This window comes from Erythrolamprus reginae, chromosome 3, assembly GCF_031021105.1.
Source record: "Erythrolamprus reginae isolate rEryReg1 chromosome 3, rEryReg1.hap1, whole genome shotgun sequence".
Taxonomy (NCBI): Eukaryota; Metazoa; Chordata; class Lepidosauria; order Squamata; family Dipsadidae; genus Erythrolamprus; species Erythrolamprus reginae.
Genome location: NC_091952.1, coordinates 59,912,007 through 59,928,430, shown reverse-complemented (window position 1 = coordinate 59,928,430; position 16,424 = coordinate 59,912,007). Strand labels below are relative to the sequence as shown.

The 16,424-nt window shown below is 39.4% G+C and overlaps 1 protein-coding gene and 1 long non-coding RNA gene across 3 annotated transcripts in view; one reads left to right on the top strand and one right to left on the bottom strand.

Moving 5' to 3' along the window:
* The window catches only part of RASSF5 (Ras association domain family member 5), a 103,738-nt gene that overhangs the window by 18,350 nt on the left and 68,964 nt on the right, over nt 1–16,424 (bottom strand). The gene's annotated exons all lie outside the window — the stretch shown is intronic.
* LOC139164009 (uncharacterized) lies at nt 9,477–15,120 on the top strand. Its single transcript, XR_011558555.1, has 3 exons — nt 9,477–9,584; nt 14,313–14,388; nt 15,026–15,120. It is a non-coding gene; the product is annotated as an uncharacterized lncRNA (long non-coding RNA).

Sequence of the window (16,424 nt, the reverse complement as noted above, 5' to 3'; positions counted from 1 at the left end):
GGTTGCCGCCCAGCATTGACTCATACCGACACGGACAGAGGTGGAAAAGGAGAGGTGGAGAGGGACTGAGAAGGAGCGAGCGAGCGTGCGAATGTTCAGGGCAAGCATGCTGGGCCGACTGTGCACGGGCCGAGGAAGAAAGTAGATGGAGGAAAACGTCCCCCATAACAGCAGGACGTTCCCAAAAACAACGGGATCTACCGGATAGACGCTGGACGCCGAGTGGTTACATGGTGGGTACGCTCGACGTCGGAGGGCTTTGCGGTGGACATACTCGGTGCTGGAGTGCCTGGAAGAAGGAGGGCCTGCCATTATAGTGAACAAGGAGATTGTGAGAAAGAAACTGCCAGATTGAAATTGACAGTATGAAAACCTTGTGGCTGCTGGATGCTATAACTGAAGACCAGGAGATACAGAGATACCTCTCAAATAACAGCAGAGGTACTGGTAGACATTTGGGGCGACCCATGAGAGACCGGGGGTGTCGTGGAGGTGAGAAAGCTGATAACAACGACAGTGGCAAAGAGAAAACCTGGGAGGACAGAGGACAGAGTTTATACTCAGGACTGTTTGTCCTACTAATAACATCATACATCCCTTGGACTCACCTTTTTAGACTGGATGATATCTATATGAACTTGGCTTAATTGATTAATTAACTGACCAGTTGAAATATCTTCTACCTATATTTTTATTTTTATTACTTATATTTATCTATATTTTTAATAATTAATATTTTAATAATATGAACTGTTAGTTTTATATTAACTCTTTTTAATTAAATTATTGTGGGGATTTTTAAGTGGATGGGAGGATGGTAGTGATGGCATGAATGAATGGGACTATTTTAGTAATTATTGGAATGAATGGAATACTGTGAATGAAAATGAATGGGAGGGGTGATAGATGGAATGGAGTGGGTGGGGGGGATTATAATATGTATGGAATGAATGAATATGACATGAATGGAATTTTTGGCACACCTGACGCTGGAGGGGCAGGAGGGGAGGGGACACTTATCTCTGGGGTGGCAGAGGGTCAAAATATCCCGGTCTTGCTGGGGAGAGGCAGGTATGGCGGAAGCCATGGAGCTAGCCGTTCCAGGGGAAGGAGGGATCGCTGCTTAGTAGCGATCCCTTCTTCAGGCTCCATGACCTTAACTCAAGGCACTGGTGATGAGTGTAATTCTGGCCCTGGGCTCAAGTTGTTGCTACTCAATGCCAGGTCGGTGGTAAATAAAGCTCTCCTCATCCGGGATCTGATCCTGGATGAGGAGGCCGACCTGGCATGTGTGACCGAAACCTGGCTGGGCCCGGAGGGAGGAGTTCCTCTCTCTGAAATTTGCCCAGCTGGGTTTCAGGTATGGCACCAACCTCAACCCCAGGGAAGGGGGGGAGGAGTGGCTATTACAGTATATCCAGGGAGAGTCTTGGCCTGCGTAGGCTCATTGCTCCAGAGGTTGCGGGTTGCGAGTCCCTCCTGGTGAAGTTGGACTTAGGGGTTCAGGTGGGCTTGTTACTCACGTACCTGCCTCCCAGCTGCATGTGAACAGCCCTGCCTGTGCTACTCGAGGAGGTGGCCGGGCTGGCGGTGGAGTTCCCCGGACTTATCGTCCTGGGGGACTTCAATCTGCCGTCGCTCGGAGGTTCCTCTGGACTGGCACAGGAGTTCATGGCCACCATAACAGCCATGGACCTGACTCAAGTAGTTCAGGGTCCGACTCACGAGGGTGGGCACGCACCCGATATGATATTTCTCTCTGAGCAACTGAGTAATGATCTGAGATTAAGGGGCTTAGAAGTGTTGCCTTTGTCGTGGTCAGATCATTTCGTACTGTGGCTTAACTTCCTGGCTCCAATCCTTCCCCGCAGGGAGGCGGAACCAATTAGGAGGTTCCGCCCCAGACGCCAGATGGATCCAGAAGGCTTCCAGATGGCGCTTGGGGTTATTCCAGATACACTTGTCCACACTTCGGCAGAGTCTCTTGCTGAGGCCTGACTGGATTGCGCCGTTGCGACCTCTCCGTGGCACTAGACCTCGTAGAGCTCCATGGTTCAACGAGGAGCTCCGGGTGTTGAAGCGCCAGAAGAGACATCTGGAGAAGCGATGGAGGAAGAGTAAGTCCGAATCCGATCGAACACTTGTAAGAGCTCATATTAAGACTTACAAAGTGGCGCTCAAGGCGGCAAGATGCGCGTATCATGCCGCCTTGATTGCATCAGCGGAATCCCGCCCGGCCGCTCTGTTTAGGGTAACCCGCTCCCTTCTTAATCAGAGGGGAGTTGGGGAGCCCTTGCAGAGTAGTGCCGAGGATTTTAACACGTTTTTCGCTGATAAAATCATCCGGATCCGAGCGGACCTCGACTCCAATTGTGAAACAGAGTCGACTGACAATGAGTCAGTCGAGGTGACTGGGGCTAAACGTCTTTGTCCATCTGTCTGGGAGCAGTTTGACTTGGTGACACCTGATGAAGTGGACAAGGCCATTGGAGCTGTGAGTTCCGCCACCTGTTTACTGGATCCATGTCCCTCTTGGCTAGTTTCGGCCAGTCGAGGGGTGACACGGAGCTGGGTCCAGGAGATTGTCAATGCCTCCTTGGGGAGGGGGTCCTTTCCGCCCCTTTATAAGGAGGAGGTTGTGCGCCCCCTCCTCAAGAAGGCTTCCCTGGACCCAGCCGTGCTTAATAACTACCGTCCAGTCTCCAACCTTCCCTTCATGGGGAAGGTTGTCGAGAAGGTGGTGGCACTTCAACTCCAGCGGTCCTTGGATGAAGCCGATTATCTAGGTCCTCAGCAGTCTGGATTCAGGCCCAGCTACAGCACGGAAACTGCTTTGGTCGCGTTGATGGATGATCTCTGGCGGGCCCGGGACAGGGGCTTGTCCTCTGTCCTGGTGCTCCTTGACCTCTCAGCGGCTTTCGATACCATCGACCATGGTATCCTTCTGCGCCGGCTGGAGGGGTTGGGAGTGGGAGGCACTGTCCTTCAGTGGTTCTCCTCCTACCTCTCCGGTCGGTCGCAGTCGGTGTTAGTGGGGGGTCAGAGGTCGACCCCGAGGTTTCTCCCTTGTGGGGTGCCTCAGGGGTCGGTCCTCTCCCCCCTGCTATTTAATATCTACATGAAACCGCTGGGTGAGATCATCCAAGGGCATGGGGTGAGGTATCATCAATATGCCGATGATACCCAGTTGTACATCTCCACCCCATGTCCAGTCAACGAAGCAGTGGAAGTGATGTGCCAGTGCCTGGAGGCTGTTGGGGCCTGGATGGGTGTCAACAAACTCAAACTCAACCCAGACAAGACGGAGTGGCTGTGGGTTTTGCCTCCCAAGGACAATTCTATCTGTCCATCCATTACCCTGGGGGGGGGGAATTATTGACCCCCTCAGAGAGGGTCTGCAACTTGGGCGTCCTCCTCGATCCACAGCTCACATTAGAAAAACACCTTTCAGCTGTGGCGAGGGGGGCGTTTGCCCAGGTTCGCCTGGTGCGCCAGTTGCGGCCCTATTTGGACCGGGAGTCATTGCTCACAGTCACTCATGCCCTCATCACCTCGAGGCTCGACTACTGTAACACTCTCTACATGGGGCTACCTTTGAAAAGTGTTCGGAAACTTCAAATCGTGCAGAATGCAGCTGCGAGAGCAATTATGGGCTTCTCCAAGTATGTCCATATCACTCCAACACTCCGCAGTCTGCATTGGCTGCCGATCAGTTTCCGGTCACAATTCAAAGTGTTGGTTATGACCTATAAAGCCCTTCATGGCACCGGACCAGAATATCTTCGGGACCGCCTCCTGCCGCACGAATCCCAGCGACCGGTTAGGTCCCACAGAGTGGGCCTTCTCTGGGTCCCGTCGACTAAACAATGTCGTCTGGCGGGACCCAGGGGAAGAGCCTTCTCTGTGGGGGCCCCGACCCTCTGGAACCAGCTCCCCCCTGAGATTAGGATTGCCCCCACCCTCCCTGCCTTTCGTATACTCCTTAAGACCCACCTTTGCCGTCAGGCATGGGGGAACTAAAACACCTCCCCCTTGCCCATGTTGTTTTGTTGATTGATTGACTGTGTGCCTGTTTTTTATATATACTGTTTTTATGAGATTATTAATTTAAATTGTAACTAGATGGGTGGGCATTGGATTTGGTATTATGTACTGTACTGTTTTTTATTATTGTTGTGAGCCGCCCCGAGTTTGCGGAGAGGGGCGGCATATAAATCCAATAAACCTAAACCTAAACCTAGAATTTTATTGAAAGTCACTTTGGTATAGTGTTCATGTATTAGAATAGAAATTGGCAGACCATGTGTTCTAGACCCTCCTTAGGTACAAAGCCAGCTGAGTAACCTGAGATTATTCACTTTCTCTCAAGAAGACAATGGCAAACCACTTATGAAAACCCAAGAAATCTTAGGGATCTGTTCAGGCAGTTTCTACAAACTAGACTTAGGGAGCATCTGCTCTGAACCTAATTTTAAATACAATATGTGTTCTAAAATTGAGAAATGTTAGCAAATGTTCTTTTTTTTAAAAAAAATCCCATAATGCAGCAAGAAACTTTAGCTAGCATTTCAGGTACTACCAGCTCAGTTCACTTACAAAAAAATGAGGTAAAGTGGTATAGATTGAAGTGTTATCTTGAAAGTGAGCTGATGCAAATTTTAACCATGAGAATGTCAATGTTGAAGTCTGCATAAGATTGCTTTGGTTTATAATATAAGGAACTAATTGGGCAGTTAATATACACTTCAATTTCTACCCTCCGGGGTTCCAAATATGTTATCCTATTCTTCACCTGAATAAATATGAGTTTTAGTGGTTCTGGCATTGTTCTCTAGGGGGTCATTTAACAATGTATTTTGCATGTGGAGTGGAATTAATTTATTCTTATTACACCTCTGTGTTTACTGACAGATGGTTCTACTGTTGCATTGTTAGCAAACAACATTAAAATAAAAATGACATGCTTTATAAACTCAGGCAACAACCAACAAGGGGATCACTATTACTCTCAGATTATTTAGGATAGAAACATAGAAACATAGAAGACTGACGGCAGAAAAAGACCCCATGGTCCATCTAGTCTGCCCTTTTACTATTTCCTGTATTTTATCTTACAATGGATATATGTTTATCCCAGGCATGTTTAAATTCGGTTACTGTGGATCTTCAAGAAACTACTATAGACTACAACAGAAACATATAATGTCCAATTTTTCCATCCAAATACAGAATAGGGTAGGTGTAAGTATAAGAGTAGAATAGGAGTAGAGTAGAAGTAGAATAGAGTAGAGTAGAATAACCTTGGTAAATATCCAAGATCTACTGTATTTACCTAGATCCTGCTACCTAGGTTCAGAGCAGATATTTTATGCTTCTATTCATATATCTAAGTAATGAGTTGTTTTTCTTTACTCACAAGATTAAAAAAAGACACAGAAGTTAACTCAGATATTCCCAGAATTCTTATTGTTTGTCACAAACAGCATCAGTCTTGCCAAAAGTGCAGAATAATCCTAACACAGTAACATTTAATATGTTATTATGTTAGGAATGTGTTGTAATCCATTACAATAAGTCTATGTAGTGTGTCTATTTTCCATTTTTAAGTATCTATTGACTGACTTTATTTACTAAGATAAAATACTTTGTTTCCTTAATGAAAAATACAGCTGCTAATGAATATGCTATGTTAAATGAGTTTGCTTTATACATTTCCCTAGCTTTTCTTTATAGAGATTTAGGTCAACTGGAGCGCAAAATGTAAGAATCTAAAGCTTCTTTCTTTTAGAATCTTATCTCAAATGAAACTGTTTGTATTTCTGAAAATACTGTGTTTCTCTGAAAATAATACCCTGTTTTATATATTTTTGAATCCTGAAATTGGCCTTGTTGCCATGCACTCAAAAGCCCGATTGGGCTTATTATCAGGGGATTTCTTATTTTGGGGGAAATAGGGTGGATACTAGCAAAGAGATTACATAGACAACTGTTATTGAGTTTTTGTCATTTCTCTTTGAAAACAGGAACTTTTGCAATCTTTTAAGGGTTAGGGTGACAGCTTCCCTCTGAGTTGAACCAAAATGCAATAGAAGGCTTGTGTTTGGGTCATTGAGTGAATGCACTAAGATGAGAAATATCTCAGAATACATTAATTTTTATACTTATAGCAATCTTTAAATGACATACTATTCCACTGCTAAATAGATTAACAAAGAATGTTCTGTAATTTAAAAATTAACCTTAATTTATAAGGAAAAGTTCACGAATCAGAATTGCCTTCATTACATGAAATCCATGAAACATCATGGATTTTATGAAGGTAAGGCTGATTCCAATACATCCATAGGACCTCTTTTGGCATGCTAAAATTCAATTTTACTTTTAATAAATTGGGAAACTAGCTTGCTAATTCATTAGTAAGGTATTTGTTAGCTCTTAGCATAATTGGCATTCTTAGAAAGAAAAAAGGGGGGGTCTATAGCATAATGATTTCTTTGAAAAGATATACTAACAGGGTATCTTAAGAGCAGATCTACAGCAGGGGTATCAAATTCCAAAACCCAGGGACCAGATCCAGCCCATAAGGTTCTTAGGTCTGGCCCTTGAAAGAGCAAAGGACCAGTCCATGATGCAACTGCCAGCGAAAACCAAGCTCAGGATGACCACTTATGGCCCTCCCAGGCTCCATTTTTGGCTGCAACAGCCTCCTGCTGCCTTCTGCCAGAGAAAATGGAACTGAGGAGGACCACACACAGCTGGCAATGGGCAAGAGAAAGCTGTTGCTGCTGAAAATGGAACACTGGACCCCTTTTTTGCTGGTAGAGGTCTTAGCCCACCACAGACGCCCCCCAACATGAGTGAAGTCAAGCTAGGCATGCCTACCTTGGTCATATACACCCCAGCTCCCAAGATCAAACACAACCCTTATGTGGCCCTCGATGAAATCGAGTTTGGCACTCCTGATCTAGAGACACACTAGTTTCTCTCCAAGAAATTAGTGTTTTGGTAACCTCAAGCTCCTATGATAGCCATTTTGTGAGAGCACCCATAACATCCTGTTAAAATTCTAAATAAAGCAGTTCAAAATATTTTCTACCACTGATTTGTCTCATAACACGTTTGTTAATGTTCACTGGCTACACTATTGTCTTAAAAGACAATCCCTTCTTGACAAATTGTTTTATGCCACAAATATTTGTCAAACATATTTTCCTTAACATAGGATAAAATGACCCAATTGTTTATTGAAACTTTAAAGAATGGACACAATTGGTAACTATAGTATTTCCAATTCTAGTACCCTTATGTCTTAAAAGCTGCTATTTGCTTACCCACAATTTCTATGACTCACAATGGGCTTTAATTATTCTTTTATCTATACCAACCTCTAAAATTAATTAAAAGCCTGGTGGCACAGTCATAAGTGTATTAGGTTTAGATTAATGAGATCAATTTAATGGTATCGCCACTTAATTTTTAAAAAATCGAATCTGTCCTTGTATCTTTGTTGAATCTTTCTATTCTTGCAGTAAAGATGGAAAAAAAGACTATATACTGTATGTTCCTTAATGTATTGGGGAAAAGAGTGAAGTAAATGTATAAATTTCCAAATTATTCATTTGTTGTAAAATAACATCAGAATAATGGAGTACTAGGACATCACAGAGATAAGAAATAAATCAAAGAGTACTTTCCACATCAGTGGGGACCAGCTGCGTAAAACTATAAAAACCCTTTTTGTATTGGTTACACAACATGCCTAGATTTTGTGGAAGGGAATAAGTGCAACACCAAATGCATTGCCTTGCATATGTGAACTATTACATGCTTCATTCCTTTTTTGGAAAAAACACATGTTAAGAGCGAAAAGCAGAGTCCTATAATATCAAGGTAACAATTCCATTGTACATCCTGCTATTACAGCTGAAAATTCAGACTAAGAGCTTTACATTTCTTTTTCTAGTCAAGAGCAAAAAGGTTTGCTTAGTTTTGAATTTAGTCAGTGATTTTCTACTTAATAGCATCTATTATAACCTCAAAGTTAAGCTTGATTGAACATATCTATGAACCGGTACTGACATTTTTGTTTTTAAAAATACATTAAGCGAACAAGGCTTCATATTTTTCTATTCTACAGACATTTCTATTGTATATTCACAGTTTATTGCCAAATACATAAAACAGGATGTCATAGACACCCGCTCTTGAAACTCTTAACATGAAAGGCGTTTGCACAATACAATCCCCTAAGGCATGGAATTAAATGGAAATAAAATCCCATTTCCAAGCATATCTTGAGATGTACCATATTTTTCAGACGATAAGGTACACCAGACTATAAGACACACCTAAATTTACAGGAGGCTAACAAGAAAAAACTAGGGTTTGGTCTCTGTGTCAGTTTTCCGCCCATCACTCCAAGGCAGTGGTGAAATCCATTTTTTTTTACTACTGGTTCTGTGGGCATGGCTTGGTAGGCATGGTGTGGCTTGGTGTGCATTTCAGGGGAAGGATACTACAAAATCTCCATCCCCATCCCCACACTGACGCCAGCTAGAGGTGGCATTTGCCGATTCTCTAGACTACTCAAAATTTCTGCTACAGGTTCTCCAGACCCTGTCAGAACCTGCTAAATTTCAACCTTGTCCCCAGGCCCCAGAAGCACTTTGCAGGCCAAAAATGGGTTAGCTTTTGGCCCCCCAAGCCCTCCACGTGTCATGTTTTTGCCCTTCTAGGCCCCCAGAAGCACTCCGCAGTGCTCCTCACGGAACATTTTCACAAAAAATGTGGTCATTTTTGGCCTGCAGAGTGCTTCTGGGAGCCTGGAAGGACAAAAATGTGATGCATGGAGGGCTTAAGAGACCCAAAACAGCCCCGTTTTATAATTTTGGAGAAATTATAAAAACTATAATGTTTGCAGTGAAACATTAAATGTGGATCTGTTGTATTTTCTAACTAAAATTTATATTAATCCTCTGAAAGAAGTGTTCCTGACATTTGTACATTATTTGATCATAAAGTAGCAATATAATTCTGTAAAAATTGAATCTCCCATTGCAACATTTGCAGAAAGGGAGTGTTGCAATGCATGTATTGTGCGAATTATATTGTACTGAACAATTTCCAAATGAGTTGTTGTATAGAAATCCACTAGCTAAATTCAGTAATCTCTTATGGCAACTTAATGACATATGTGTATTTGCACACTGTTTGTCAAGAAGAGAATGCATTTATATCTAGTTTCAGTAAAGTAATGGGTAGAAATTAATTTGACTATTTTCCTTCATTGATTGAAAAGCAGTCTTGTTGAGAATTTCCCCAACATTCAAGATAAAACAGAATATTTCTCTAGAGAGTAGTATCAGGGCAATTTATGATTAACCTTTTAGTCTATTTATCTGACAAATGATTATATAAATACAATAAGCAAGTCACAGTCTGGCTGAGAACGTATTACTGGATTTTCACTCTATCAACTTGTCTTGTTTATGTATTGTTACCATGCCAAGCGTTACTGTTTATGGGGCAATAGTAAGAAACAAGATTTTCCTGAAGCTATTTTGGAAATCACAGGTGACTGGCAGGTGAGCTATTGCTTACTTTACTTACTTATAGTTGTTCAAAGTCTACTCTCATGAAGAAAGCAGGATATGGCCTAATGCACCAAACACAATTGACAATTTTGTGTTTATTGGCTGCCCTTAAGGTTCCTGAATTTGTGAAAGTGAACAAAGTAAACTGCAACTAAAATTTTAAAGGGTCACACAGTATCACAAAGTTTGAGAACCAGTCTTACTGGTATTGTATTATACTGTAAATTCTGTTTGTTCACCCAAATTACATTGTAGATATTTGAGGCATATGTGAGTGCATGCATATATACTATGTGAAATATTCAAAATAGTGCAGTTTATAGCTATATTTCTAAAGCAGATGCAAAAAGAAAAATGTTTTTAAAAATAGTGATACAGAGCAAAGAAAATAAAGACTCCAAAATAACAAGGAAGCTTTATGTGATTATAATATTATGTCGTGACTAAGACTACAGCAGTATAAATATTTCAGCAATCAATAATGCTACTAGCTAAAAGTGAATGGTGGTTTATTAGGTTACAAATTGGGTATGGAAACATGTTCCAATCTTGATGTAGAAAAGCTAATGCATACACATATGTCATTGTAACAACAGCAAGAAAAAGGTACAGCTAGTAGTATGTATGAAATAAAGACAGCCAAAAAGCACTATTGCACTACTCTGTCTCTCTGCATAATGCATTATTCTACAACCCTGCTCTGTTCTCTTAATACTTTTCTTACAAAATGTAATGAATTATTGTATGTCTTACTTTTAAGCATTAGCATTGTTAAAAAATAGTTCATGGGGCAATTCATAAAATCAAAAATGTAGAGGAAGGAAGACAGATTACCAATATATTGGTCATTGGCAAAGAAGCATATATAAAGGAAATCCACAATTGGGCAACCCCAGTACAAGCACAGGGCAACAGAGCTGTGAAAAGACATTCTACACCAAACTGAAAGATTTAGATTCTGAATTTCAAAACCTTGCTTTCAAAAGAAAAAGCAAGAAAGCCCAGTTGCCTTCTGGGGTGGAGATGCAACCATGATTGAGAATCTCCATAGATAATTCTGGATTCTTGGGAGACAACTTTCTGCTCAGAATCAGATGTCAAAATAACTGATGTTGTTAAGGAAAAATACAGTTTTATTTCTCTTGGTAGATCTGGATCATCAGATATCTATAATATGAAGTAATTCAATTTTCATTGGGATTTTTAAAAGAATAGCATTTATATGGATGGGGCTAGAATGTAAAATGGTGGAAATATTCTGCTTTAAAAGCAAACTTATGAGAACAAAGCAACCATTTATTATTTTATTTATTTATTATTTGGATTTGTATGCCGCCCCTCTCCATTACTCTGTGTAATCGGTCTAGGGCAGTGATGGCGAACTTTTTTCCCCTCGGGTGCCAAAAGAGAGTGTGTGTGTGCTATTGCACAGGAGCAAGTGCCCACACCCATAATTCAATGCGTGGGGAGGGTGAAAACAGCTTTCCTCATTCCCCAGAGGCCCTTTGGAGGCCAGAAATGGCCTGTTTCCCAACTTCTGGTAGGCCCAGTAGGCTCATGTTTTGCCCTCCCCAGCTCCAAAGACTTCCCTGGAGGTAGGGAAGGGTAAAGATGTCCTCCCCATCCCAGAGGCTCTCTGGAAGGCAAAATTACCCTCCAATAGCCTCAGTGTGAGACAAAAATCAGCTGGCTGGTTCACACATGCACGTTGGAACTGAGCTAGGGTAATGACTCACATGCCAGCAGATATGGCAAGTTTGCCATCACTGGTCTAGAGATTTTATATGAAGCCAAAAATTTGGCATTTTCACAGTAGCAAACATGTCCATGAAACATTTCTTTCTGCAATACATTTTCAAATTTATATTGTATTAGATATTTCATTTGGACCTATGATGAAACAAACTATTTTGTTATATAGGAATATGCTCTGGTCTTTCATTTAAAAATAAAGCTGATAGTGAAATTAAGCCAAATCTAGAAAATTTAGTTTGTAGGGGGGAAAAAAACATGCACACAAAACTTAAGAAATTAAAGGTTGGGGGAAAGTTATAATTTGCCTCACAGCAAACTATAAATTATAAATACATTGCAAAGCGTATTTATAAAAAAGATTAAATGTACATCTCTGCCACCACTGTTCCTACAAGTGGAGGAAGTTTTTTAAAATAGTAATTTAGACATATTAGAGATTCAGAAAATAAATTTGTTTGCTTGAGAGCCTACTTTTCTGGATCTAAATAAAACTATCCAAACAGGATGAACCTAGCAACCCAACTGTAAAGAAATGGAGGTGGAAGAGGGGAGGCCTACTTGAGAAAGGTTCAAACAAATGAGTGAAAATTAATTATTTTAATTGTTAAGTAGATTTTACCTTTGAAAAACCTTCCTTTATGGTAACTTGCATGCCATGCAACTAAAATGAGAACTTCTGCCATAAATTAAAAGCATGAAAGTATAGTAAAGAGAAGCAGTTTTTAAAACTGATTTCAAGAGATTTCATAAATACATAGATACACGTTGTAGGGTAACCAAAATTACACAAAATGCAGGAAAAGTCACAAAGCAGTTAAAATATTAAAGTTAGAAGAAAAGAAAAATTAAAGGAAACCCGGCTAAAATGATGACACCATCACCATTCATACAATTTCAACCTTGCAAATCATCCTTGCTTGTGCTATAACTTTATGCTACTTCATATACTGCTTTTTTAGCTTTTAAAATTGTCACTTCTCATTTTTGGAAGGGGTGGAGCTCATCATCATCATAACTTTTTCAGCCTTTCCTCTCCTGGTGACCTCTTTTCTTTTTCAATCCACAGTCATTTAACACCAATAAATTCTTGAACCTACTTCTTCTTTTTCAAAGACACACGGTTTTTTTAAAAAAAACCATTTCCATTGCATTCTATTTGCCTTTATGTTTCTCCTGATATGCCTAGCTCTCGTTTCCATTTAACAAAGTGGAGCACATAGCCATTTTCACTTCTTTCAATAAATATTCATTCCTTACAACAGAGTACCACTCTATCAGCATTTGCACATCTTGAAATTTCTTTTTCCATTTTTCTGTCTCCCTTTTCTCTCTTCCGCCCTACCCCAGATCTCCTTTCTCGCCTTTCCTTCCCTTATTTCCTTTTCCCTTTTCATTATATTTATAAATAAAGTATATTTTTTTTATTAAAAAAAACATTCTTCCAGCATACACCAATTCATTTACTTGCTTTTTCATCATTTATGTATAACTTGCAAAATACTTTATTTCCCTGTCAATTAATTTAATTTTCTAATCCATGCTACTCACTGCAATGGATACAATGTCTTGAATACTTGGGGGGAAATCATTCAGGTTATCAGCAAACCACATGGCATCACCAGATTATCTCAGGGACCGCCTTCTGCTGCACGAATCCCAGCGACCAGTTAGGTCCCACAGAGTGGGTCTTCTCCGGGTCCCGTCAACTAAACAATGCCGCTTGGCGGGACCCAGGGGAAGAGCCTTCTCTGTTGTGGCCCCGGCCCTCTGGAACCAACTCCCCCCAGAGATTAGAATTACCCCCACCCTCCTTGCCTTTCGTAAGCTACTTAAAACCCACCTCTGCTGCCAGGCATGGGGGAATTGAGATGCTCTTTCCCCTAGGCCTTTACAATTTTATGAATGGTATGTCTGTATGTATGTTTGGGGTTTTTTTATATTAATGGGTTTTTAATCATTTTTAGTATTGGATTATTACTGTACACTGTCTTATTATTGCTGTTAGCCGCCCTGAGTCTCCAGAGAGGGGCAGCATACAAATCCAATTAATAATAATAATAATAATAATAATAATAATAATAATAACAATAATAACAATAATAACAATAATAATAAATACTATAATAATAATAATATTAATAATAATCTGCATAGCAATGTCAGACCACCTGCATTTACATCTGCAGATAGTCCTCAACTTACGACAATTGAGGCCAAAATTTCTGTTGGTAAGTGAGACAGTTTTAAAACGAGTTTTACCCCATTTTACAACCTGCCAAAGTTAGATTATATTTAGATTATATTTATTGGATTTATATGCTGCCCCTCTCCGTAGACTCGTTGTTAAGTGAATCGCTGCAGTTAAGTGAATCTCAGTTCCCCTATTGATTTTGCTTATCAGAAAGTCACAAACAGTAATCACATGACAGGACAATACAACTGTCATAAACACAGGTCAGTTGCTAAGAGCTTGAATTTTGATCATGTGACCATGGAGATACTGCAACAATCATAAATGTGAAAAACAGTCATAAGTCCTTTTTTTCACTGCCACTGTAACTTTGAATGGTCACTAAATAAACTGTCAATGACTATCTTTTTTCTTTTAGTTTTACAAATGTGCAACGTACCATACTTATTTTCCATTCCTTTGTTAATTCATCTTCTTTACCATTTACTTTTCTTACATTTGAAGACACAATCTAGAGACATCAGGAAATGGAACCACAAATTTGAGTCTTCCTGCCTACCCTAATTTTGGTCAAGCAAGATTTTCATGCAACACTTTTTAGTACAACAGAAGAGGCATAGACTACATTACAGCCTTAGTTGTTTCTATGAACATGCAACATTCCCTGCTTTAATAATAAGGAAACTCATCTCAATTTGCCCATTTTGACAAATATGCCATAATAGCAATCAAAACTGAATTTTGGTTCAAGTATCTTATAATGTTCTATGCAGGTTAGATTCATTAATCCAGAGACTATCTTGCAAATCAATATTCTGTTGCCTACAAAATCACCACCAACTAGATGGAGTAAGTGGACAAAATTTGTTTCAAAGAGATGTATTTTCTGATCATTATCTTTACTATAGCAAGAAAATTGGAAAACAAATTATTGTTGAAATTAAGACAATCATATCAATTCATTTTAATCATTTTAATCCAATCAAACAAAATCTTGCAAGAGCAGAAGTTTTATTCTTTAAAAGAATTTATCTGTCACACTTAAAACCTATGTTTTGATCTTTGCCACTACTGTATTTAAGTTGTACAGTAATAAATCCAGAAAGTATTGCTTACTTGAATTAAAATAAGAAATTTGAGACAGAGTAAGTAGGACTATGTAGATCAATCTCTAATTTATTATTAATTTTCCAGATATTCATAATTTATAATTCATCCTGTATTAAATTACCAGGTGTCCCTTGGAAAGTCAAAATAATCTCCTCTTACCATATCCTTCATTTCTTGATATTCTGATTGAAACATGGTTTACAATTTTAGATCATTAATTTTTGGAGCAGTGTACGCTTTCAACTTAAATTTCTTTTTCAATGAAATAGTCCTTTTACTGATTTTACCATCCCGAGAAAAATTGGCTTCACAAATTTTGGATGACGCAAAGATTGTTTGGTTCATCTGTTTTGTTTTCTTTTGTTTTCTTTTGTAGTGGGACATTATGATGGCAGTGTTCTCTTGTGTTATCAAGATCATCAGAGCCAAGTTCTACTTCAGTTAAATTCCTTGGAGCAGCATTTAATAAAGGGTGTATCTCCAAAGTTACTGGCATTAGGGTGAATCACTGTTATTCTTTATGCATGTAACCTGCATTTTGTCTAGGTTGCTCCAAGAAGATTGCCAACAAGTTAGAGAATATATGTATAGACCTGCATAGTTATGAAATTCACATTTACATTTTAGATTTCAGCACCTTCTTTAGAACTACTGAATGAAATTTATTTAGAATTCTTATGACACATACTGTAAATATGTCAAAGTCCTACAGTGTATCACAGTGTACTTTATCCTGTAAATGCTGGATACATTTTATCAGCAACTTGGAGATGTTTTGTTTTTTAAAGGATCAAAGATACATTAATGCACATTTTGATTTCTTTTCAAATCAAAAGAGAAGCACAGAAATGAGGTAAAGTGATGCTTTATCACATACATTCTGGACATTTTTCTACTCAGCGCATATAGTTAGTCACTGACAGCAGAAAATTAACATGGAGACCAGAAGATATACAGTATTGCAGATATTCTTGTTGCTACAATCAATTCATGCATTGTTTATTCAGAGCCGGTCCTTCCTAAAGACTCTTTTAGAATATCTTAGATTACTGAATATGACTCAATTGCACAGTAATGAGAATTAAGATCCTATTAGCTGATTTACTCCTGCTTTAGTTGCCTTTCCTGGATGGACTTTAAAAATAATATATTTCAGAATTAAATTTAGAAATAAACTCACAGAAGTACAATTAAATATTCAGAGGCATCCTCCATGAGACCAATATTCCCAAACTGTGTTTTGAAACTGCTACCCTTTATCCAGGATGGGAAAAAAAATCAAGAAAGAAAAAGAAACTTGCCACTTAGAATAAATTTCCAGCCTCAGAAATGTAGTGTGTGGCATTGTAAATAACTTAAATAATTCAGCAACATGCCTGTAGGGATTTATTCAAGCAGCACTGAAAGAATAAAGAAAATTGCTCACTAATGGATCTTCCACTGGGATGTAGAAACTCCGTTCAATGTTATAGGTACTTTTAAAAATCCTTGCAAGTTAAGAAACGTATCAGATTTATGGAGGAGATTCCAAAATTAATCAGTGGTACCTCGAGATACGAGTTTAATTCGTTCCGGACCTGGGCTCTTAAGTCGAGCAGCTCTTATCTCGAACGACTTTTCCCCATAGGAATTAATGTAAATAATTTTAATTGGTTCCAGCCCTCAAAAAACTCACAAAGTTAGTCTAAATTATGCAGAAAGACATGTTTTTAATGAAGAAATGTACATGTACATATAAATGAATAATGAAGTTTCTTTCACTTAACTTGTAAACT